The 27,517-nt window shown below is 44.3% G+C and overlaps 1 protein-coding gene across 1 annotated transcript in view; it reads right to left on the bottom strand.

Annotated features, from left to right (window-relative positions):
• Nucleotides 1–1,602: 1,602 nt before the first annotated feature.
• Nucleotides 1,603–27,517, bottom strand: part of SDR39U1 (short chain dehydrogenase/reductase family 39U member 1) — a 204,426-nt gene continuing 178,511 nt past the window's right edge. The window contains exon 7 of the mRNA XM_063457114.1: nt 1,603–1,615. The gene's annotated coding sequence lies outside the window, so the exon portion shown is untranslated. The remainder of the gene's footprint in view (nt 1,616–27,517) is intronic.

Below are 27,517 nucleotides of genomic sequence, written 5' to 3'. Positions count from 1 at the left end.
CCATCCTTCTTCTTGTTACCGATTGAAACAGGTGAGACTTTAGGTGTTAAAGTGTATGATGTGAATCATAGGAAGAAAAGGGGACCCATAGAGATAGGCACCTGGGAAGATAATGAATGGCCTCCCCAGCGTATCATAGATTATTATGGGCCAGCCACGTGGGCTGAGGATGGTACCTTTGGTTACAGAACCCCTATTTATATGCTCAACCGAATTATAAGATTACAGGCGGTGGTTGAGATTATCACTAACGAAACATCACAAGCGCTCAATCTTCTAGCGAAGCATAACACCAGGATGAGGACAGCAGTCTACCAAAATAGATTAGCCTTGGATTACCTTTTAGCAGTAGAGGGAGGTGTATGTGGGAAGTTTAACCTGAGCAATTGCTGTCTTCAAATAGATGACGAAGGGCAAGCAATAGCTGAGCTTACAAGCCATATGGTTAAACTAGCGCATGTGCCTACTCAGGTATGGAAAGGGTATAATCCAAGTAGTTGGTTTGGTAGCTGGTATGAGTGGTTTGGAGGGCTTAAGGCAGTGGTAGGTGGAGTCCTACTGATTTTAATGTTGTGTCTAGTCCTGCCGTGTCTTATACCCTTAGTAGTTAGGTCTGTGCAAAGCCTGATAGGAAATATAGCAGAGAGGAAGGCTGCTGCACAGATAATGGCGATTTATAAGTATAAGGCTTTAGATCAGGGAGAACCAATGCAGGAAGATGAGTGTTAAAAGATTCACATCATATGATAAGTCTGGTCTGGTTCAAGGTAACTTGCGGTGTAAGCAAACCAAGGTTAAGTGATGCCTCAAGTAATTGTAAAATATCAAGAGGCATCAAAGGGGGGAATGTGGTGGAATCTCGGTAAAAATAAATTTAGTAGGCCGAGATTACCACGTGGCATGTGTACGTGCATATGCTGACGTATCGATCAGTTGGTTGCACGAGGCAAGATACGATCAGTAGTGTACGGAGCATGTGCAAGAATACAGGATGTAGTATTCCCCCTCCTCCATTGTGCTGGACAAGCCATGCGGTCAAACAGGAAGTTAATTCTTATTTGTATTGATTGGTTAAGAGAATGTGCGGGTGGAGCTTAATATGGTAGGAGTTATGTGCCTATATAAGGAGCCTGCACTATTGTCCGGGGCTCAGAACTTGCTGTATTTTGGTGACGTTAGTCCCTCTGAGTCCCGATCGGTGATCCAATAAAGAATCTCTTCCTTCCTGAAGAAACCTGTGTCCATCTCTCTGTGCTTGGCTTCCGTCAGTTTCTCCGGTATCAATAGAATTCAGGAACTGTTTGAACATGTCCTTACTTATGAAATCTCTGTAATGTTTATTTTACAATACTTTATTTTTGTAAGTTTAACCCCTCAAGGACACAGCTTCAGAAGCTGGACTTACCCTTAAGGACACAAGAAATTTTTGCATTTTTTGCTGGTTGTGTTCAACCGCATTTTGCATCTCTCTCATTTAAGGCATTTAAGGCGGTATTACATACCGTTTTTAAGGGGCAAAAGGGGCTTTAACTCGATGTCATATATACATATATAAATTCTCATTAATTATTTTAAAAAAAACTAACTGGAAACAAAACAAAAAAAACATTTGTTTCTCAGTTTAGGCAATAATAACGTGTGCATAATATGTCCAGCTTAGGAAAAGTAATTCAAAATAAATTCATTTATTTCTCTTGATTTATAGAGTACATAATATGTATAGGATTTTAGCTTATTTTGAATGTTTACAAAATACAAGGACTAAATAAAATTTTAATGTGAAACAATTTTAGAAGTTGGCATGTTTGTCTTGTAGGTTTAGTAGCCATCACAAGCTCGTAGTAAAGGGAAGCCAAGGTCAGGGGCAAGCAGCATAGGTTCAGGAACGGTTAACAGGCAAACACAGGTCAGGTCAGAAGGTAACAGCAATCATTGATGTAGATGCACCAGGGAGCACAGTATAACTGAGCTGTGATTAGCTGTGATTAGATAGGGGAGAGGTACCCACCTCTCCCATACTATTGGTTCAGTGATCTGGCTCTTTAATTGTTGTGGGACACTCTAACCCGTTAACAGGTGGTCCTCCTGGCGCACACGCGCCAAATTCTCCCCCTGCCTGCTTGTATTAACTGCTTGGCCGTGGCTGGTCTGGGATAGCTGTAGCACCGCTTTACTGTGAATAATGCCGGACTCCCTTCTCTACTGCTGAACATGCTGGGGCCTCTGGCGTGTAGAAAGGAAAGACCATGTCGGTCTCGATATGAGATACTGCGAGGGAGTTCCAGGTAAGTGGGAACGTGAAATTCTCTGCCTTTTTGACACACAAACTGAGTTTGCACGGTATATTTAGCAAATCTTACGTGTGCTACGGTTGTATAATATTTCAAATGTTGCTCAGCTATGTCATCTGAGTACAGCAATACCCCGTATGTACCTTTTACAGTCCACTTATATGTGGACTTTGAAGGGGCACATTTGAGACACAGCCTTTCCAGGTTTTTTTTTCAAACTTTTAATTTTTACGCTTTGTCCATGTCCCATTTTGGAGCAGTTGAGCAGGTTGGTTATTCAAACTACCCCACAACTACATAGCATTTCTTAAAGAATACACCCCAGGGTAATTCAAAAGGCATATTTTGAACCTTAGATCATTTGTTCGCTATTGTGTACCAAGTGTAGTGGTAATAAGCATTTTTTTCTGCCTTTTTAAAACCACACAGTGAACTTTTGCTGTATACTACGCAAACCTTGTGTGTGCTATGGCAGTATAACACTTCATAGGTTGCTCAGCTATGTCATCAGGAATACCCCTGTATGTACCTTTGCCAGGTATATGTGGATGTTTAGGGGCATATTTGAGACGCAGCCATTTTGTTTTTTTCAAAACTTTGAACTTTTACGCTGGGTCCATGTCCCATTTTGGAGTAGTTGAGCCAGTTGGTTATTCAAACTACCCCACAAACGCAGGGCCAGATTAAGACCCCAGTGGGCCTGGTGCAGACAATTATGATGGTGCCTAATTACAGAATCGTATCGACCAAAAACACTAAACAATCATACCTCTCAAGCGTCATATATCTGATGGAGATGGTGGGAAACTCAAAGTATCTTGCAAGTAAATCCATACGCCCTAACAGCAGTGTCCAGTGAAGCAGGAAGCCAATGGGTGGGATAAAAGGGTGGGCCACTTACGCGAATCACGTGACCAGAACTGCCAAAAGGGGCGAACATGCCCTAAAAGGGGGCATGTCTGTCCAAAGAATTGGAAGTCCAGCCTGGCATCAGTGTCCCTATGTATCACAGTGTCAGTGTCCCCATGTCGCCAAGTCCCCTAGTCTCCCAGTGTCTCAGTGTCCCCATGTCCCAGTGTTTCCCGTGTCACTAGATACTAGTGGACACTAAGAGACATGGGGACACAGAGACCAGGGGACACTAAGACACATGGGGGCACTGAAACACTGGGAAACATGGGGGCACTTGTGGATTCAGACATGGGGACACTGGGAGACATGGAGGCACTGGGAGACAAGTGGACACAGACATTTGGGGACTGGGAGAAATGAGGACACAGACACTAAGGACACAGAGACATGGGGACACTGAGACATTTGGGGACACTAAGACGCTGAGAGACATGGGAACACAGACACTGGGAGACTAGGGGAGGCATGGGGACACTGAGACACTAGGGACACTGGCTGGGAGGCATGGGGACACTGAGACACTTGGGGACACTGGGGCACTTGAGGACATAGACATGGGGACACTGAGACATTTGGGGAGACATGGGGGACACTAGGAGACATGGGGACACAGACACTGGCAGACATGGGGACACTGAGACACTAGGGTCACTGGCTGGGAGACATAGGGACACTGAGACACTAGAGACACTGGCTGAAAGACATGGGGACACAGACATTTGGGGACACTGGGAGACATGGGGACACTGGGAGACATGGGGACACAGACACTGGGAGACACTGAGACACTAGGGACACTGAGACACTAGGGACACTGGCTGGGAGACATAGGTCTCCCTAGTGTCTCTATGTCCCAATGTGTATCCAAATGTCCCTATGTCTCACAGCATCCCCATGTGTCTCAGTGTCCCCATGTCTCACAGTGTCCCCAAGAGTCTCAGTGTCCCCAGGTTTCCCAGTGTCCCCTAGTGTCTCAGTGTCCCCATGTGTCCCTTGGTGTCTCAGTGTCCCCATGTTTCCCTGCTGCCTTTCCCCTCATGCCTCACTTCCCTGAGCTGTAGTCTGTCTCTGCAGACTGGCAGCTGCTGTCTGAACTCTCTGTGCTGTGTAGCTGCTCCTCTGCGGATTAGTGAGTAGAGAGAGGCAGGAAGGGATATGCTGTAACTTCCTATCCCTGCCTCTCCCCACATACATTGAGGCTACTATGGTGCTGGTATTGCAGAGTAATCTCTACCTTTACTGAGAAATGTATCTGCATTTGTATTGCCGGTATTACTGTGGTGGCAAACCTTTTTTTTTTTTTTTTTTTTTTATTCGGCCTATTCCATGGGCCTGGGCCTGGGCCCATCAGCCCCTATGTTAATCCAGCCCTGCACAAACGCATATAATTTTTTAACCCCTTAGTGACCAGACCATTTTACATTTTTTTACGTTAAGGACCAGGGCTCTTTTTACATTTCTGCGGTGTTTGTGTTTAGCTGTAATTTTCCTCTTACTCATTTACTGTACCCACACATATTATATACTGTTTTTCTCACCATTAAATGGTCTTTCTAAAGATACCATTATTTTCATCATATCATATAATTTACTCTAAAACTAAATTATAAAATATGATGAAAAAGTTGGAATAAAAACACACTTTTTCGAACTTTGATCCCCAAAATCTGTTACGCATCTATAACCGCCAAAAAACACCCGTGCTAAATAGTTTCTAAATTTTGTCCTGAGTTTAGAAATACCCAATGTTAACATGTGCTTAGCTTTTTTGGAAAGTTAAGTACAAGTAGCACTTTGCTATTTCCAAACCATTTTTTTTTTCAAAATTAAAGCAAGATACATTGTAACATTGATATCTGTCAGGAATCCCTGAATAACCCTACACATGTATATTCAAAATATGGTATGTCCAGTCTTTTGTAGTAGCCACTTAGTCACAAATGCTGGCCAAAGTTAGCGGTTTTCTTTGTTTTTTTATAAAAAAATTATTTTTACATTTATATATGTTGGAAGGTCATTTGGCCTGAATTTGTGGGAGGAGTTATGATCCTATATAAACCCTACCCCCCTACTTACCTTTGTCGTGCAACCATTACGTATTAGATAAATTCTGAGCACAATATATATAATACGTGCGCGTGTATATAATATATATATATTTGTGCTCAGGAAAATAAAGCCGTATGTGTATTGATACCTTATCATACTTGTAGAGGTATATAAAATTCGGCGAAACGCGTCACATACACGTCACTAGAGAGGTGGATCCGGAAGTTGATCACGTGATCGGGACGGACAAAACCAGGAAGTGACTTTCTGTTTGCCGTTTATATGCTTTTATGTGGGTAGCTATGTCAGCATAACCCACCATTCATAATGTAAGAGTTTTTAACCATTGTTTTTAAATAAACTGTGTTTGATTCTATTCAATTGGAGGTCCTGCCTCTCTCTACCCTATATTGCACAGCACCACAAGCTTCCAGTGAATATACTGCTTGGAGTGTTATCAGTGCGGGGATTTTCCTTCTCCAGTGGAGCATTGAAAACCCAGAGCCAGGGGTGATAGGGCTCTGGTACATGTGAGTTTTTTCCCTCATACCCCTCTTTTTATATATTTTGTCTAGTCCAGATAGTCTGCACTATTATTTGTCTCTTTTATATTTACAGACTAGTTTAGCGCGCTTTTTTTGGTAATTATTTGTTTGTATATAAAATTCGTTTGAGGTGTGCTGAAACCGACGTATCGGTAGACCTGTAAATAAAGTGGGCAAAAGATGTATGCCAAAATAATTTATTCAATCAACAACAACTTATTACAACATAATATCATAATGCTAAATGTTGGAATGCCTGTCTAATTCCTTCTCAGGTTGTGGAATGTATCTACAGTAGGCTGTAGATTTCCAGCGCCCCAATGAGTTAATAATATAGGTAGGGCTGTTCCTGTAGGAGGCTGCTGAGGCTGCCCCAATCCTGAAGGAATGTCCGGAGTAAAGTGAGGGGTTGAGGACTAGTCTCATCAACATAATTCTAGCATAAAGCATGAATTTGCTTGTAGTGAGGATGGTGTCTTGTAAGGTAGGTAAAGGGTGATTTGCTGGTAGACATCTAGTGTCTTTACTGGACACCATTTATTAAACGTGGGGTAATAGGGAATTATGATGGTTTGCCCAGGTTGACTTGTCTTGGTATGTAGTAGTTAAAGAAAATAGTGGTCTTCATGTTTGATTATATGAGCAATTTTGATACATGACCTTCATTCTGTAGTATTTATGGTAGTGAATACCCTGGGCCTAAGGAATCCCTAAAAGGCTAAATATATTGCGGCTTTTAAAGTTTGATTGGTCTTGGGTTCAAATGGGGAGTTATCCAAAAGGTCTGACAGTGACCTGAACAAGCTCCCATTAATAGGTAATCTCTGTGGGGTTTGTGTTGTACTCCACCTCTGGATTCCTTTCAAAAAGGTCTTGATTTGGTAAGATGATATGAAGGTCTGTTTGTTTGGGAATAGTGTCAGCATGTGGTGTTTTAACCCTGTGAGGTAAAGTTTGATTGTGTTGTAGGACAGATGTAATTTGAGGTGGCAAAAGGAAGCGAAAGCCGCCAAAGATTCCATTGTAAACATATCTACCACCTGGAAGTACCTAGTAAATTTCACAAAAATATTGAGAGCTTGTTTGTATGCCTGTCTGGTGTTTTCAGATAAAGCCCATTGCGACAGCATTCTGCCGTGCGCTAGGAGTTGGCCTAATCCAAGATGAGCTCTTGAAACTGAGGGGCCGGAGTTGCTACCGTTGAGGCATTGGGATGTAGTTGGAAAAATTCCTGAAAACGGAAGCGGGACAAATGGTCAGCTGCTGTGTTGTGAACACCAGGCACGTGTGTACAACATATAAAGAACTGATGAGCGAGCCAAGTTAACCATCCAACAAAGCTCATGATAACTAGAGAAGGGGACCGGCCTTTGTTAATGATATGACAAGTAGCTTGATAGTCTGAAAAACAATGCACCGTGTGTCCTGACCAGGAGTGTCCCCAGGTTGCTGCCGCTGCCACAATAGGGTAAATTTCCAACAATGCTTAGGTCTGATCAAAGGCTTCCAATGTTCTGGTCTCGGGCGGCCAACTGCCCCACAACCACTTGTCACCACAAACGGCTGCAAAACCAGTAGAAGCCTCCGCATCCGACCACAGTGTCAGGATATTTATATCGGCAGACATTTTGTGCTAAGATAGAAATTAAAAGTGTATATTGCCAGAGTCACTCAGAACAGAGCGGACTCAATTTTGGATTTCAGGCAAGACAGACACAAAATTTCTTGCCTTTCTGTAACTAGCCACTAGCCTGAGCTAAGGAATGCATTATGTAAACAAGCTAAGTGATAAGCAATGAAGCAGGGGGATGGAATGCTCTGTTTAAATGTTAATGGAATAGAAATATAATTTTAAACACATACACTAGTGACAGAGAAGACTAAGTAATTAATTTTACTTTTTAAATCTTACAAGGTCCCATTGTAAGTAAGGGGTGAAATTGAGTTTAGAACTGTCAATTTTAGAAATTACAACAGGAATTGTCGACGCGCTGTCTGGAGAAAATCCAAAGAAACGCTTTGAACTGACAGCAAATTTAAGTTATGGTAGTCATTTTAGATAAGCCAAATGACGTCAAAATCGTCATCAGGAAAAGTTAACTCTTTCCTGGATAGGAAGTTTAATTGGGCAATTGCGCCCTCTATGGACCAAATATCTAAATTGCGATCTGCAGGTTGACCACACCTTCAGTATCCTATTGGTTCTACCAACTAATGACGTACAGATAATCTTTCCCTTTAAAAAGTTAGGACAAAGGGATAGAGGTTAGTTTTTGGGCATTCAGATTCAGACATTCAGAGATATTCAGGACACTTGACTCAAACTCTCTTGGACACAACTCAAGAAACTCTCCTTAACACTTAGAATTTTACTATTACTTTCTAACCAACATCACTCTTCTCTATTACTTACACACCTCCATACAACCAATAATACTCGCATTCAAGTTCCTGGGACTACCTACTCATCTGATGAGAACATCTACATAACTGGTAATTATGCTGGTTTTATTTAATTAATCTAATCTAACTGAACGGTCGCCATTTCTTTGAGCTCCTCGCAGGTCTCACAAAATCTGACAAATATCTCCTTCCTGACACGCCATCAAGCTACAAAACCACGAAAACTGAACACAGGCCACCGTCCCGCATCGACAGATGCCCTTTCAGTACACCCCGGGGAAAAACAAGCAGAAGCGCAAGTCTGGGGCCTACCGCCACCAGACCTAAACTCGTTTCTCGACTCCCTCATCGGAGTGCACAGCACAGGCACTCCGGAGCAGCTCTGGTCACCCCCGCTGCCAGAGAACCCAAATATGAAATGCCGAACACAAAAAACTTGACAGAGACATAGGAGCTATGCTCCAGAAACCCGCAGCCCCGAAGACACCAACAGCAGAGGCCGCCTACGCCACAGCGACGCCACTCCCGAGAACCAAGAGCAGAGACAGGGAAACCGGGCAATCGCCCCACCCTTGGACATCCCTAAGCCTACAGAAGGAAGACAGCATGGCACCGACAACTAGAGGTGACCTCAAATTACTCCTCGCAGACCTCCACAAAATGATGGCTGCCAACCTTGCACGGGTACGCAAGGAAATACAGGCAAACACAGATCGCATCAAGGCCATGGAGGGAAACATCATGGATGTGCAAACTGAAATATCCCATCTCAAGACCCCGGTACAACAGCTCAATACTCACCACCAGGCACTGGCACAACGGCTGACAAACCTCGAAGACCGGCTACGGCGGAACAACATTAAAATATGAGGCATACCAGCGGCGGTAGGAGCTGAAGAACTCCCACACTATGTCAGGAGGCTACTGGCAGCCCTGCTCCCACCAGCGGTGGCCAAAAAAGTCACACTTGATGGCATATTTCGACTCACCAGCATGGCCAGGTCCTCCACCCCTGAGCCGAGAGATGTAATCATCCGCTGCATCTCCGCAAATGACAAAGGCCATATTATGGCGGCAATACGAGGCAAAACTCCACTGCAATTTGAGGACTCCTCAATCAATTTCTTTCAGGACCTAACAAGGGCAACACTGCAGTGGCACAGGCAAATGGGCCCCATCACGACTCACCTCCGGAACAAGGGAGTGCCGTACCGCTGGGGAACACTAGGCACCCTACTCGTCACCCAAAATGGAGCTACCCATACAATCCAGGCACCCACGGAGGCGAATACACTCTACGCGGCCCTTGGGATAGAAGCACCTGTCCTCAGCAATCCGGGAATTACCACGAATGGATCATGGAACCCCGACACGGTGACCCCCTTTGTACCACGACAGAGGAGCACCTCCTCATCAGAGACTTGATCAGGGGACGAAACTGACCCAGCTCACGCACAGATAAGGGACTGAGCCATGGATGAACCTACCGTATATATATAATAATTTCCTTTTTTTTTTTTTTTTATATTTTTGTTGTTGCCCTCGCAAGTTACATAGGGAATTTCTCCCTACCACGGAATACACCGAAACCCTCTCCCTCCCCCACCCCGGGGTTACGGGGAAATACACGCACGGATAAGCTCGCAGCACTCAACCACCCACGCAAGCAACAGTCACAATTCGCAACATAAAGCTGGGACACCAAGGCACAGGTAGAGGTGGGTTGCACTCCTTCTCACAAACCCTCATACACACAACCACCACGCCACTAGAAACACTCTGGGATCTACCCCTTGGTCCCACCCCACATGGGAGCAAACCACCCCCCCCGGAGGCCTCACGATCGACCTCCCTAGTTCTTACACTTACCAATAGACCCACCGGGGGGCAGAGGGCTCAGAGGGATGAGAAGGGAGAAACTGGACGGGTATAACCTATAGAAACAAAGGGGATGTCCCCCGCTCTAGTGACAGTAACTACATGACGCTGCCTGATTGCATACAGTCTACATCCGACACGATTTATTCAGGGGAATCTCCAAACTCTCCCTTTCCCCGCAGGGTACCCCTCTCCACAACCATTCACGAAATCCTGGGCTGAACCCGATACTGCCTAAAAAGACTAACCTGACACAACCCGCTGAACACCCTCTAGCCCTTTAAAATAATATATCTGCAGCACAGACTAAGCTCCGACACCTCACTAGGTAGTGCCCACGGGAACAAAGCTCACCTTACCTTACCTGACCTATCATTTGTATTGCTACAAACGTATGAGAACCCTGACAAACAACTTACTGTAACAGTTAACTCTTCATGTTATTCTTACAAGTTAACCAAAATTAAAAAAAGAGTGCAATGTTAGTACAAGCCATAACTAGAAAATCTATACTGTATCTATGTAATTTTACTCTATGTCTCCTTCAGCATGTACATTCATTCTTGCACTGCAAAAATAAAGAATTTAAAAAAAAAAAATTTTAAAAATCGAATAGCATGAAATATGACTGGATAAATCACGGTCAGATTTCAATATTTAGAAATCTTAGTTAACTAAACAATATATAGTTATAAACATTCCATTCTGCAGGTGGAATTAAGAATAATTATATATTAATGTGATATTATCACGTGTTAGCATACCGTTGTTTTTATCCAGGTGTATTGATTTGCTCTAAAATAAGATAAGATATCATTTTAGGCAAATAAAAATTCGGCTTTTGTAAAAATCTGGTAGATTATTCTTTTGGATGGTTCCAGGAAATGATTAATGAGCTGGTTTGAATGTTCTTTTAATTGAAAATTACATGAGAATATGATATTATATGCCTAGGAAGACCTAGCCAGCATTGAAAGGGTTACTCAGTTGATCTAACTGTTAGCCAAGGTTTTACGACTTTTCGCTGTGCTGTGTGAAGTTTAGCTTTCTGTGTCTGTGAAGTACCCTCATAAACCAGTTGATGCTGTTAGCCATTGGATTGTTTTAACATTGCCATTGTATTTCATACTTATGTTATACTAAATATTCACTGATTATTATCATGCATGTTGCCTAATATTATTATTATTTTATTTGTCACAATAAATTATATCTATTTTTTTTTAACAAATTGTAAAATGTTATTTGTATGGAATACATTTCACTTACATGATAATGATCTCTAAGATCTAAGAGAATTGAAATAGTGGGCAATTCTCAACTGTATAATATTATCATCCCATAAATATCCCCATAACAGCAGTGGGGAATCAGGGGACAGTGGAGGTATGAACATGGATTTCCCATTCCACTGACATAAGAAATTCTGCCACATGCGTAAATCTGCTGTGGCCTGAGAATCCAGCGAAACCTCACTGTCCTCGGAGGGCAGACTAGGTAATAGACATGAAAGCCTAGAAACGAAAGACCTGCCTTGCGGGATGACCCTCATAGTAAAATTTAAGAACCTCAGCAATGACTGCAACTCCTTACGGCTACAGTAACCCAGTTGCAAGTAATCACTAATACTTGCTAGGATACGCTCAATTTTGTCATATGGTAAGCTGGCTTCCATAGTCACAGAGTCAAGTTTAATGCCCAGAAAATTGACTACGGTGTCGGGACCTTCTGTTTTGGAGGGGGAAATCGGGATACCCAAGCTCCCAAACAGTTGTCTGACATCTTGAAGGTTCTGTGGTGGGTTATGGTTACTCTCTGGGAAGAGAAAATCACCCAGATAGTGCAGTACTGATGGATATCTACATGAGTTCAGGAGCAACCAGCATAAGGCCTCAGCAAAGGTGTCAAATATTTTCGGGCTACTTTTTGACCCAAATGTTAGCCTGTTGAAAAAATAATATTGGTTTCTCCACTTAATACCATGTAAGGAAGGGTGAATTGGAAGTAGCTTGAAGGCATTCACAATATCAGTTTTGCTTAACCATGCCACCACACCCGCTGATATGATAGCTTGAACGACATTATCTATTGTGGTATATTGTAAGGAGAATTCTTCAGATGGAATCAACAAATTTAAACTGGGAATGGTGGAGGAGTGAGGTGCTGACAGATCTATAATTAGTCTCTTTTTTAAGGAGTGTTTTCCCATAACAATGCCCATCGGGTTTGTTCGCCAATTAGAAAAGGGGGACGTGGAAAAGGGGCCTATGATAGACCCTTGATTCAGTTCCTGTATTAACAGTGTATCAACTGAACCTGGGTCATTAATAGCTGACTGTAAGTTTTTACTTTCCACGATGCCGGTGGGTAATGCTATGATACCCATGTGGAAGCCATCAGAAAAACCTGAAACCAAGAAATCAACAAACTGTGGAGATGGGTGTGTTGCTAAAAGTTGAGACAACTGAATGACATTTACAGATGTGAAGTACTGTTTGGAATGCAGTTTATTAGGGCACATTGTCTTTGAATGTGCACAGAAACATAGGGTACATACATGCAATAATCTACAGACGCTAAACCCGCAGGCCCCCGCATTAAAATTATTGCAAATAGCCAGTAATTGCTTTACCTAAGGGACTGGAGAGAGCGGGGAGATTTGAATAAAAGTCACAGGGGAACGTACCTGCAAGACTCTGAATTTGAGTTCGTAAGCCAAGTAATTGGAGGTTCAAAGGTTAGTGGTGCACCTGAACGTGGAAGGGAGAATTATGTCTGAGAAAATGAACCTTAAACACCACAGTATCTCAAAGGAGTAATGGCCTACTGGGTTTTGTACAGAATCAATATGAGATTTGAATTCTTAGGACAAGGCCTATGAGTTGTAGTTGTAGGAAAAGTCAGTGAGCCAACGATAGTCTATAAAAACCGTAACAAGACATTCTATAAGACATTTGTATTAACGACCGAGAAGTGACAACGTATAATATGACTTATGCTACTATCCCTAAGGTGATTCCAAGACTTTGTCGTTATCAGTACAAGCCTATTGATATGTAAGCCAGCCAAATCATGCTTTTCCCCGGGAACTAGTGTGAATATTGTATGTTCTAGAATTATCACCCTAGTTCTACCAGTGTAGCCACCGTGATATTTATACTTATACTTTAACAATATACAAGTAGATGTGGCCCCCCTGGCATTGCTAGAGGACTGTTTATTTGTAAATAATATGTATGGAAGGAAGGGAAAGGGGAATATGTTACAATCACCAATCTAACAAACAGATTACCGTATTTTTCGCTCCATAAGACGCACTTTTTTTCCCCTCAAAAGTGAGGGGAAATGTCTGTGCGTCTTATGGAGCGAATATGAAGTTTTACTTACCTGTCTTGTAGCGTTTCTCGGCAGCACAGGGCGCACCGCGGTACTGGAACTTGAATTTCATGTTCCGGTTTCCGGCGGGACTGAAAGGAAGTGCGCACTCAGCTCAGTGTGCGCACTTCCTTTCAGTCCCGCCGGAAACCGGAACATGAAATTCAAGTTCCAGTACCGCGGTGCGCCCTGTGCTGCCGAGAAACGCTACAAGACAGGTAAGTAATTATGGGACAAGGGGAGGGGGACAGTATGGGAGAGAAGACTATGGGGAGGGGAGGGGGGATGAAGACTATGGGGAGGGGAGGGGAGGGGGGGATGAAGACTATGGGGAGGGGAGGGGAGGGGGGATGAAGACTATGGGGAGGGGAGATGAAGACTATGGGGAGGGGAGGGGAGGGGGGATGAAGACTATGGGGAGGGGAGGGGAGGGGGGATGAAGACTATGGGGAGGGGAGGGGAGGGGGGATGAAGACTATGGGGAGGGGAGGGGGGATGAAGACTATGGGGAGGGGAGGGGGGATGAAGACTATGGGGAGGGGAGGGGGGATGAAGACTATGGGGAGGGGAGGGGGGATGAAGACTATGGGGAGGGGAGGGGATGGGAGGGGGGATGAAGACTATGGGGAGGGGAGGGGGATGAAGACTATGGGGAGGGGAGGGGGATGAAGACTATGGGGAGGGGAGGGGGATGAAGACTATGGGGAGGGGAGGGGGGATGAAGACTATGGGGAGGGGGTGGGAGAAGACTATGGGAGGGGGGACACTATGGGACAGGGGAGAAAAAAAATATTCTGAACAAACTGTCCCATAGTAAGAAACACTATGGGACAGTTTGTTCAGAATATATTGTTTTCTGGGTTTCTTCCTCTAAAAACTAGGTGCGTCTTATGGTGAGGTGCGTCTTATGGAGCGAAAAATACGGTAAATCTCAAAACTCCTCATATATATCAGCGGCTGTTAAAGAGTTGTAACGTGAGCGCCTGCTGGCTTGCAACAAGAAACATATTTTTGATTTGTACACGTACCCCAGGGCCAGATTATGAGCCCAGTGGGCCTGGTGCTGACAATTATGAGGGGCCTAAGTACAGAATCTTATCGACCAAAAACACAAACAGTCATATCTCTCAGGCGTTATGTACCTGGTGGAGATGTTGCTGGAGGGATCTATAAGAAAAATCAGATTCTCTTAAAATATGCTAACCTCTCTCTAGTTCATGCTTTCATCTTTCAAGTAAATCCATACCCCCTAACAGCAGCGTCCAGTGAAGCAGGAAGTCAATGGGCGGTGTAAAAGGGTGGGCCACTGACGCGGATCAAGTAACCAGAACTTGGACGAACATGCCCAAAAAGGAGGTGTGTCTGCCCAAAGAATTGGAAGGCTAGCCTGGCATGAATGCATGTCAGGCTGCCTGCCAATCATGCATGCTGGCCAACAGCTCCCTGAGCTTGGCATAAATGCGTCCAATGAAGCGCTCGCTCTATGCTTTCTAAAGACTGTCCCCTAGCACTCACATGTCCACTTGTCTCCTTATCTTCTTACTAGCAGGCAGAAGCTCATGGTATACAGACTGAGACAGAGAAAATGTGGATGTAGTGAGTGTAGAAGAAAGGGAACATGCCACAGTGTTAGAGAGACTAAAGTCAGCATTACCTTAACTAATTTCATTTCAGCTAGTCCACAGAAGTTTTGTTTCCACATATCGCTCTTAAGTTTCCATACTTAAGCAAGAGTATGTGAAGAGTAGTTAGGGTTGCCACCAATCTTGGAAAAAAATACAGGCCTTACTAATTTGCATAACTAATTATGTATGTGTGACATCACATGATGTAAATCACAAGGAGTGACATAAGAGAAAATTCTGTGAAATTACCAAAATACTACTTACAGTTTGATTCTGCTGTATAGATGGATTGCTCCCAGTGTCTCCCTGTCTCCCAGTGCCCCCATGTCGCCCAGTGTCCCCATGTCACCCAGTGTCCCCTAGCGTCTGTGTCCCCATATTTACCCGTGTCCCTATTTCACAGTGTCTCAGTGCCCCATGTCTCCCAGTGTCCCCATTTTGCCCAGTGTCCCCTAGTGTCTGTGTCCCCATGTCACTAGGGGACACAGAGACATGGGGACACTGAGAGACATGGGGACACTGATACACTTGGGGACACTAGGAGACATGGGGACACAGACACTAGGAGACATGTGGACACTGGGAGACACTAGGGACACTGGAAGACATGGGGACACTGAGACACTAGGGACACTGGAAGACATGGGCACACAGACACTAGGAACGCTGATTGACATGGGAACACTGAGACACTGGGAGACATGGGGACACTGAGACACCATGGACACTGGCTTGGAGACATGGGGACACTGAGACACTTGGGGACATTGTGTCCCTTGTGTCTCAGTGTTCCCATGTCTCCCAGATTTCCCAAGTGTCTCAGTGTCCCTATGTCTCAGTGTCTCCATGTGTGTCTGTTTTCTCATGTCTCAGTGTCCCCATGTGTGTCTGTGTCCCCATGTGTCCAAGCATCCTCTAGTGCCTCAGTGCTCCCAGGTCTCAGTGTCTTCTAGTGTCCCCATGTGTGTCTGTGTCCCCGTGTCTCTAAGTGTCCCCAAGTGTCTCAGCATCCCCAGAGGTATCCCTGTGTCCCCATGTCTCACAGTGTCCCCTAGTGTGTCAGTGTCCCCATGTCTCCCTGCAGCCTTTACCCCATCCCTCACTTCCCTGAGCTGTAGGCTGTCTCTGCAGGTTGGGAGCTGCTCTCTGCACTCTCTGTGATTTGTAGCTGCTTCCCCGCAGATCAGTGAGTAGAGAGATGCAGGTATATGCTGTAACTTCCTATCCCTGCCTTGCTCCACACACAGTGACCCCTAGTGGTCGGTGATGGTATTGCAGAGTAATCTCTGTTTATACTGAGAAAAATACCGGCATTTGTATTGCCGGTATTACTGCAATATCGGCACCGGCCAGGCAGCCTCAATAAATACCGTCCAGATGGCAACCCTAAGAGTAGTGTGTAAAAAAACAAAAAAAGAAAGAAAAAGTTATTTTTTTTAAATCAATGGGCCTGGAGCTGCAGCTCCATCAGCCCCTATGTTAATCCGACCCTGACGTACCCCTTTAATAAGTAGAAAATACAATTGGGCTTCTGATTAGCTAAAGTTCATGAGCTACAACCTAGAGCCTAAAGCAACAGAAAGGGAATACAGGGTTAACAGGGATACGAATGAAGTTGTAGAAGCTAGAGTGTTAAAACATGCTTCTACCTCCCTCATTCTGACTTAAAAAATCCCTCAGTCAGAACCTACCCCTATTAAACAGAGTAACACAGTATTTAAAACAATATTGTATCAAGCCAAAATGTGACAATCCGTTCCAGTAACTGTCCATGATGGTACATGACAAGCTAGGCACAGCTTTGCTGGGGAAAATAGTGGTGCCCAGCAAGAGGTATCAAAAGGGAGCGTGCATAGGGAGATTTCGCTGCATGTACCGTCGGTAAAGGGGTTAACACGATTGAACTGTTTGCATGGAACTGCACCGCCGGTATGTGGCAAGCATCAAAAGGGATTCCTTCCCCGCCGTGACCCTGCGTTTGTGGGGGTATGAAAAGAGAGTGACTCTGCCCGGGGGGGTGGAGGGGGTTGGGGGCCCCCCGTTTACGGTACCGTCGTGGTATCACTGTACTGCTGAAATATCTCTGTACTGCTCTGTCGGGTAGCTAGGTGTTTTACCGCTGCAGGGCCTGGTGTCTCCTCACTCACTGTTTACCTGGAAGTGACATCACACGCTCAGAACGGAACGATGCCTAGAAGGAGTCTAGTGCCGATGGGGAGTATTTATATCAGCACTAACCCCTCCCACAACTCCAGGCTCTGCCTTTATATATATATATATATATATATATATATATATACGCACATAATACGTGTCTATGTATGTATGTGTGTGTGTGTGTGTGTGTGTATATATATATATATATATTTGTGTTCGGTGCTATTCTTGTAACGTAAACATATGTATTGTATGGTGTACATTATAGATATAAAACAAGTCGGTTGAAGTGTGCCGAAACCGACGTATGTGGTAGGCCTGTAATAAAGATGGCCCACACTAATTATAAAATAATAAATTAAATTTGAGTAGAGGGAGTGGCGGGTGGGGCCTGCTGAACGTCAGAATCCACGGTAATGCAGGTAAAGGGGGGAGCTTAAATAGGATCAACAAGCCCCTCCCAAAACTCCAGGCAAGCCTTTACATTAGTGTTCGGTGTTATTCTTGTAACGTAAACGTATGTATTGTATGGTTTACATTATAGATATGAACAAGTTGGTTGAAGTGTGCCGAAACTGACGTATGCGGTAGGCCTGTAATAAAGAGGGCAAAAATTAGCAGTATCTTGCCAAAAAATATTTATTGCATAGATGAAACATAGTGCAAAGAAAATACCTTAAGATGACAATTTAACAAAGGCAGACCTCATTTCTAACACAGGTTGAGTTATATACAAAGCAAATGCTGATGACTTCCATTGGCCCAAAGACTTAATTACGTGTATGGGAATATCGTGACTAGAGGCTGTGGAAGCTGCCCCTATCCGAAAGGAATGGCCAGAAAAATTGCTAGCGTTCAGACCTAGTCTGGTCAGTAATATACGTACGTATTGTATGTATTTTGCTGTAGTTGAGACGGCTTTGTGTAGGACTAGCAGCGAGATGTCAGACTGAGGCGGTAATGATTGTAGATATGTATCCAGTACTTTTACTGGGCACCATTTGTTTGAAGTAGGATAATATGTGATATGCACCTCTTTGCCCAGCTGACCTGTTTTAGTAACAGGTAGTGATAAGATATACTGACCTTGTCGTTTAACGAGATAGGACCGTTTGAGGGAGTCTCGTGTGTATTTGTTACCATGTATGGTAAACTCGCCAGGTTTAAGAAAACCGTAATATGCCAAGTAGATGGCTGTTTTGATTACGAGATTTGTAGTGTGTTCAAAAGGGGCAGTATCCAGCAAGTCAGACATGTCTTTAAATAACTGTTTATGCATTGTTAATCTTGTGGTTGGAGTAGTGGTACTGGTTTTCTGTATGCCTTTGAGAATGTTTTTGATAAAGTAAGATGATAAAAAAAACTGGGGTTATCTGGGTATAAGGTATACATAATGATGGTGTTGGATGCCGGCTAAATATAATTTAATGGTGTTGTGTGATAGTTTGAGTTTGAGACAAAATTATGCAAAAGCTACCAGTGTGGAAATGGTAAAAAACTGTGTTCTATTTTCTAACATAAACCTCTCGTACAGTTTGAAGGCTCTATTGGAGGACAGTTTAGTGTTTTCAGATATGGGCAAACTAGCCAAGGCAAGACTATGCCAATTCTTTTAGTCCATTACAAGATCCTGAAAACATGGTGCTGCAGTGGCTGTTGAGGAGGCCGTGGTTAACATGTCTCTGAAGGCCTGGAATTCAAAGCTCTGCAAAGCCTATTGATTGCATTTTTTGATGGAATAAAGATACTTGTTATGAAAATCTGAATTGTAGGCACTATAACCATTTTATCTCATTGAATTGGTTATAGTGCCTGGAATCCTCTGGTGCTATCCCTTAATTTAGTGTAGAACCATTTTCAAGTAGTTTAACATTAAATAAGGGTCTACGGCCACCGACTGCCCAGTTCCCATTGGATTTAGGGCTAAGACATTACATTCTTCCTTCTAACCATACCAATTCATACCAGCAATAAGAATTGGGATGAATTCAAGCAGTCAGCTGACACTCTCAGCCAATCACAGCTGCTCATTGTTGCTCAAGCTAATTTTCCCTAATTAGCCCAAACAGCACAGGTGGGATGGGATGCTGAGGATTCTTGGTTAGCTTTAAAAACAGTTAAACACTGAAAGGATGGCCCTGAGGACCCCAGATAACTGTTTTAATGAGCTGAATAAGTTACATAGGCTGATTGACAGACAGAGAGCCACATTACAAAAATTAGACAGACAGAGACAAGCAGATATGTGAAATATATTGGATGGATGCTAGGATGGAGAGATGGATGGATCAGACCCGCCTAGGAAGGACAAAGGCATAATTTATATTAAAAAAAAAAAAGGCAACAAGAGACATAGATAGATTAGATAGCTAAATAGACAGATAAATAGATTAGACAGATTAGATTAAGAGATAGCATAGTAGATGTGTTAGACAGGAGTAGTAGTCAGATTTCTAGATACATGGGTAAAAAGATGGGATGTACAGATCAGATACACATGATATGATAGATGCTACATTATGATATACAGACTAGTAGATCAGAGAGATAATTCCATTATATAGACACACAGATCATTTCACTGATGATTTCATTGTCTCCTGATAATACAAAGTGTGTCTGTTTTATAATTGACTGCCATGATGCGTATTAGTTTATAATAGAAGTTTTAGTAGTCTGTTTTCTTGCTCAAGAGCTGAAAAAGGTACAAAGATAAGATGCTTATTGCTCGCAGATACATGCTGCTATTTCGTTTTGGTTCTGTTGTGTACAATACCAAATAGTGCAAATCAACACATCACAGTGTTACATCAAGGCATAGCAAGAGATAATTGCTGATTACATGGTCCTGTGCTGTAAATTCAAGCTCATGCAGGGTTAATTTGTGCTGGCAGGGGAAGCGACAGTGATGTAGGGACAGGCGTGTGCTGCTCACACACAATCACAGGAAGGACACGGGGATCATGTACCCCCCTTCCTGCAGAAACATCATCAAGTGAGGGAGGTAGAGGGTGGGGGTGACTCAAATTACATTCTACAGACTTGATTTTTAAATCTAGCAGAACATCTCTCCAGTCTCCACCCTACATATACCATAACTTCTGTAAAATGTGGCCTTTCCAGCATTTAACACTGCAACCTGTGCAGCAAAGGCCTATTATCTATACTCTATTCTTAGATCTTCCTAGAAATCTTTCTTATTAAAGATGTGCAGAGCATCGCCTCTTCCTTTAGACATGCATGCACAGCAGTTATACTTCCTGTTTATGGACTGCAGAGCATTACATAAACAATACCAAGACATGAGCATAAATCGGGGACTGCTGATACTAACTTGTTCACCCATCTGCTCTGCACAGTTTTAAACCTTATACATATTGTTTTGGTGTATATTTTTCACATCCAAAGCATTCTTATAGTGGCAATGTCACGTTTTTTTTTTTTTGTTACCTTATAACCCATTATCATTAGATAATTATTAGATACTTAGGTAAATTAGTTTAGCACTTTAAATGGAACTTTGCTTAAATGACCACTGTAGGCACCCAGACCACTTCAGCTCAATGAAGTGGTCTGGGTGCCAGATCCCCCTAGTTTTAACCCTGCAGCTGAAAACATAGCATTAATGCGAATTCAGCTCCACTCGGGAGCTGATGTCGATGGAGGAGAAGAGGTCACCAGCACAGAGGGATTAAGGTAAGCATATAAATGGTTAATTAAGCATTTATGCACCTTGTAACAGGGCCCTAATCACTGTTTAGGTGACTATGACTCTATAGCGTTAGGAATACATATTTGTATTCCTAACACTATAGTGTTCCTTTAAGCTTCGTCCATTGCAGCAAATAAAGTTAATGTTTCCCACAAGAAAACATAGTCCCTGCTATTTCTTATGTATAATTTAAAAAACAACAAAAAGGGTAAATTGAAAAAAAATAATAATAAAAAAAACAAGGATGAAAAGAAGTACAAAAAACTAATACTCTAAAAACAAAACATGATACAAAGAAACACTTTAATTCCTTTACCACCTTACAGGATTTATTTACTAAACTGAGGATTGGAGAGGACAGACAAGAGCTAGACCAAAATATCCAAACTAAATAAATTCTCAAACTAAGCTTTGCTATGTGTGCCTCAGTTCCCTTGTTAGTTCTCCATGATGTTCACAGGGTTATTTACTGGCAATGATTTGTATAAAAATTTAAATCAAAAAAGCCAAATCCAAAAAAATTCTACAGCAGATCTATTTTTCTAATTTTACTTTTCTGGCCTATAACTTGCAATTTTATTAAAGACCCGGAGGCTCCTATTATGCTGCACTCTTTCTTTATTTCCCTCAGCAGCAAAGAAACATTATTGAAAAAAAACATTAAAACAGGTCTGCCTTCCAACAGGCAATGTCCGCCTAGCAACATGATCATCCAATCAGCGACATCCTTTCCCTATAGCTGGCTGAGTGTTGATGACCATTTCCTCTTTCTTTGCTGCTTTCCCTCAGATAAGTAGTTCTCTCACAGTTCTCCAACTGTGGGATACTCTAATGCTTATTATAATTGATTTACTATTTGTAATATTGGTACTTTAATTGTATGTAATTGTTTTTTGCTATTACTGTATTACTTATTTAATTATATGTAATAGTACCCTGTACCTTTATTGGTACTAATTAGAATCATGTTTCAATACTTCTCCTTTATTCAGGACTTAACCCTGTAGTGGGTGCCCTGATTGCAGGACTTTACAATCCTGGTTACCACTTAACAAATACCCGCTAAATTTTCGCGGGCATCTGACCCGACCGCGCATGCGCGCCCTATCAGGCAAGCCCCAGCGGGAATCCTCCGGTCCGGCTGTATGCCGCGGTCGGATTTAATTCTGACCGCGTTGTCAGCCGCACACCACCTCTCTCTCCCCTGCGGCCGGGTAATTAACAGTACCGCGATCGGCGGTTACCAGCTCTGTCTTTCTCTTCCGCGGCGGCCATCTTTTTGGTTTCCGTCGTCGCGGCGGCCATTTTCTTCTGGATTTTTCCCGCCCTTTAACTCCGGAACGCCCACTCCATCCCTTGATCGGAGTTGGTGTCCAGTATTAGTGGCGGACGGTCCCCCCTTTCTCCTGCTCTCTATTATTTGATAATAATTGTGAGTAATTTGTATTTGCCTGTTTTTACAGTATCGTGTATCTGGTAGTTTTTTCTGGGTTACTTAACCCTGATCTAAACTTAGTATTAAAGTAATTTAACAATTTTCTGCCTGTCATTACAATTGCAATAATGCAATCCCCTAATGATTTACCTGGTCCCTCAGGTACAAAAGCTAACCCTCAAACAGCCTTGGGTTTTCCCCCTGTAGTTTCTGGGGATGAATTGGATTTCCCAGCATCAGAGGAAATTCAGGCTATTATGGACACTACTGTGTCCAAGTCTGTCTCTAAAGCCCTGGCATCTGCCATGGACATTATGTCTTCCTCCATATCAAAATCATTTACCCAAGCATTAAGGCAGGCCCAACAAATGGTCCCTCCGACCGCCATGCCAGTCGCGATACCATCCACTTCTCACCCACCACGCCCCGGCCGCAAAGCCTCGGCAAAAATAAAGCACTCCTCCAAACCAATGATGGACAGAAAAACACCTGTCACAGATGGCGCGAATATTAATCCACCGCGCAAAAGGGTATCTTTTTGGAGAGTCTTTTGTGAAAGACCTGGGCTCATATGTCCAAACATTCACGGCCTTGGACAAGGCACAATCAAATCTAAAGAGGGTGTTCCACCCAAAGGTTTTTGTTGGGGCCGGCAGAACAAGGGGCCGTCTGTCCGGCAGAGTCAATAGAGGCTCGCGCCCGAGCCGAGGCTCCTATATGGGGAGAACCCCCTTTCCTGACCAGAGGTCCGCTCCGACCTTCTTCCCCCAACGAGGCAGACCTTGGGTGTCGAGAGGTGCACGAGGCGCTCCTTCAGGAAGACGTCCTTACGGTAAGCTACCTTCCTCAATTTTCTTCACATGTGGCGATAGGGGGCAGACTCACACATTTTTCCCACGTCTGGGCTCTAATTACGTCAGATGTGTGGATCCTCAAGGCAGTCCAAGGGTATCTCATAGATTTTGTATCCCTGCCTACTCAACTCTCCCCACCCAGGGAGATTGTTTTTTCCCCAATAGACATGACCCTCGTCTCCGAGGAAGTTCGAGATTTGGCACTCAAAGGTGCTATTCAAGAAATCCCTGGTACCCCGGGTTTTGTGAGCAACTTATTTATTGTCCCCAAAAAAGGGGGCGGATCCCGCCCGGTCATCAATCTCAAACATTTAAACACCTACGTAACCTACCATCACTTCAAGATGGAAGGCATCCATTGCCTACGGGATCTGCTCCAGCCAGCGGACTGGATGGTCAAACTCGACCTAAGAGACGCGAACCTCACAGTACCCATTGCGCAGGCACACCAAAACTTTCTGCAATTCACATGGCAGGGAAGGAAATGGCGGTTCCGCTGCCTTCCCTTCGGGCTCTCTTCCGCACCTTGGTGTTTCACCAAGCTCATGAAGCCCGTTATCGCACTACTACGCAGTCGGGGGATTCGTCTAATCATATACTTAGACGACATCCTGCTGTTATCCCAGTCAGTATCCCTACTCCATATTCACCTCGGTTGGACCACAACCTTGCTACAGAATCTGGGCTTCATTATAAATTGGGAAAAGTCCATCCTAGTCCCCACTCAACAAATAGAGTTCCTAGGACTCCTGGTGGAAACGCAAACATTGCATTTACCAACCTCCAAGATGAGAAATATCAAGAAAGAGATAAGACGAGTTCTTACCTTTCCGCAAATATCGCTCAAACACCTGGCCAGAGTGATTGGGCTTCTAGCGGCCTCCATACAGGCCATATTTCCGGGACCCCTTCATTACAGAGCCCTACAGCGCTTACAAGCGTCACACCTCAGAGGCGGCGCCTCATACGAGGATACTCTGACTCTAGACGCAGAAGCGAAAAAAGAACTCCAATGGTGGCTCCTACACATGGAGGCGTGGAATGGAAGAGCCATCTTCGGCTCAGCCCCAGATATAGTCATCGAGTCGGACGCGAGTTCTTACGGTTGGGGCGCACGCTGCGGAGATATCTCCACAGGCGGACGATGTTCGGAAGCGGAATCCAGGCTCCATATAAATTGCTTGGGACTCCTAGCAGGATCCTTTGCGATTCGCAGCCTCTCCCCGACACTGCCCCAGTGTTCAATCCTACTGAAGATGGACAACATATCGGCTGTCCGTTATATCAACCACCTCGGTGGCACAAGATCCAAAGTTCTAGCGAATTTGGCTCGAGATTTTTGGCAGTTTTGTCTGCAACACAACATGACGGTCAAGGCGGAATATTTGCCGGGGTTATGCAACACTACGGCAGATTGGTACTCCCGCCACCTGCGGGACTCCAGCGACTGGCACCTCGATCCCCAAATCTTCCAACGCATTTGGGATCTGTGGGGTCCTCTAGCAGTAGACTTATTTGCCTCTCGCTTGAACTCCCAACTTCCGACCTTCTTCAGTTGGAGGCCAGACCCCACGGCCGCGGCTACGAATGCATTCTCACAAGACTGGTCAACAACCAGGAACTATGCATTCCCTCCATTCGCCCTTATCCCTCGTTGCCTCCTCCATCTACGGCGCCACTTGGGCTGCCTGGTTATGATAACCCCCCTATGGCCCTCGCAACCTTGGTTTCCTCCTCTGCTGGAGATGGCCATAGATCATCCACGACTCCTCCCGGATGCCCAATCTCTCCTCCGGGACCCCGATGGGAACCCCCACCCCCTGATACTTCAGGGTCTCCTCCGCCTCATGGCATGGCTGATTTCCGGGGACCCTGGTCAATCGAGGGAGTTTCGCAATCGACTCTACGACTTCTCGAGGGCGCATGGGCACCCGGCACGAGACAGTCTTACAAGTCTGCTTGGCGCACATGGGATGGTTGGTGCGTGGCACGGGGTGTGGATCCCCTATCAACTCCTGTGACAACTGTCCTGCAATTTTTGACCTCCCTGTATGATAACGGGAAAGCATACAGAACGGTAAACCTCTACCGATCAGCTATCTCAGCCGGCCATACCGGCATTGACGGGGTTCCAATAGGACGACACCCATTGGTTTGTCGCCTTCTAAGAGGCATCCGCTTCGCAAGGCCACCCTTACCTCGCTATTCCTCCCTATGGGACGTTTCCCTGGTACTAACATTCCTGACTAGGTGGCCAGACAACGAGTCTCCATCCTTAAAACAACTCTCAGCTAAACTAGTTATGCTGTTGTGTCTAGTCTCATGCAAAAGAGTGTCAGATGTTCGAGCACTCGATGTCACTGCCCGATCCTTCACCCCAGAAGGAGTCGTCTTTGACATCTCACGGAGGACGAAATCGTCCTCCAGATCGGTCCTGTATCCAGCGTTTCCCACGACACCGATCCTCTGCCCAGTAGCATGTCTTAGGGCGTACGAAGCTCGTACTGCATCTCTCCGGATGGGGTTGGACCCCCAACTCTTCATCTCCTTCCGTAAACCACATGCTCTGGTATCCTCTCCTACCTTGGCCCGCTGGGTCAAATGGATCATGTCCTTGGCAAGTATTGATACCTCCATATTCTCTCCTCATTCAGTTCGCGGTGCCATGGCCTCCAAAGCCTCAATGGCGGGTTGTCGCTTAGAAGATATACTGAAGGCGGCTGATTGGTCCGCAGAATCTACTTTCCGTAATTTCTATTTCAAACCAATTCAGCATTTCGCAGAAGCCGTGATATCACAGCTTTGAAATAGCATAATAGGAGCCTCCGGGTCTTTAATAAAATTCAAGGATTTTACAATTATCATGACGGAAAGTCATGATTTTATTAAAGACACGGAGGCGAGTATTATCCCACCCACCCACCCTCGGACGGCTCAGTGGTGGGTCGAGGTAAGTTTTCAGAGAAAAGACCTCCAAGGTAAGTTCAATTTGACGGTAGGGATGATATCATATATCTACATCGCTCTAGAGCACTATATAATGATGGGACTTTATTGCCATTGTTGTCCTCAGGTTGGTAGTTGCCTCTTACTACTGATATGAAAAGTTATCACTGTTCATGCAGGCATTTAGACCTATATATATGCGGACAACCCATAACTTTCAAGAAATTACCATATTTCTCTTGTTTCTTTAGCGTGACCTGGCTAAAAGACCTCTTGGAATCACGTGCTTTGTTACGAATCGTTTGGTTTACTCTGGTTTCCTGTTCCGAGTTTGAGTTTCTTCGGGAGTCGCAAGAAAGAAAGAGGAAATGGTCATCAACACTCAGCCAGCTATAGGGAAAGGATGTCGCTGATTGGATGATCATGTTGCTAGGCGGACATTGCCTGTTGGAAGGCAGACCTGTTTTAATGTTTTTTTTCAATAATGTTTCTTTGCTGCTGAGGGAAATAAAGAAAGAGTGCAGCATAATACTCGCCTCCGTGTCTTTAATAAAATCATGACTTTCCGTCATGATAATTGTAAAATCCTTGAATTCCCTTGTGTGTATGTAGTGGGCATTGGATGAGATATTCCCCTCAAATCAGCCATGAATTCCCCAAATAACGACAGACACTAAAACTTGGATATAACAGGCCACAGCAATTATTAAAACAACTGAATACTGTATAACGCATCCAAACGTATAAAACTGTACATAGTACAGATCATAAATTAACATATAAATGACGTTGCATAATGTCATACAGTAATGTAACCAAAACGTCCTTGCCAATGTAAAACACCCCTTCCCAAAGGCTCTCACCTCCCCCCTCGGCATAATAAATTCCTCTTCCCTTTTTGGGTTCCCCATCAGCCGTCTTTTAACTCGGCGAGGACACGCCTATCATGGTACCCCTTAGGGTTCACCATAAGAGACAGGGGAGGATGAGACCCGGCCATTATCCCCTTACTCATCTACCTGCAAACCATCTCCCACCCTATCTGGCAAGGACATGCCCCCCGCCTCACTTTGACAGCACCCCGTGCCTAGATCACAAAGGGAGGGTGGGCGGGAAACTGTTGCTGGCCCGGCTCCTCAGTGGCACTGAGGTCAGCTTGATTTGTCACCACCCACTTCCTCACATACCATACTACCACACATAAACAGCCAATCATGTTTCATCCATTCCACACTCATACATGTGCCCTTGTCTGCTCAGCTGCGCACTCTCCCTGGAGCCTGGTCAGTTCCCAGCAGACTCAATTTAGTGAATAACCCTGTCTGTCAGTTTAGT

This window comes from Pelobates fuscus, chromosome 5 (assembly GCF_036172605.1).
Source record: "Pelobates fuscus isolate aPelFus1 chromosome 5, aPelFus1.pri, whole genome shotgun sequence".
NCBI classification, from domain to species: Eukaryota; Metazoa; Chordata; class Amphibia; order Anura; family Pelobatidae; genus Pelobates; species Pelobates fuscus.
This window is presented reverse-complemented; position numbering and strand designations above follow the sequence as displayed.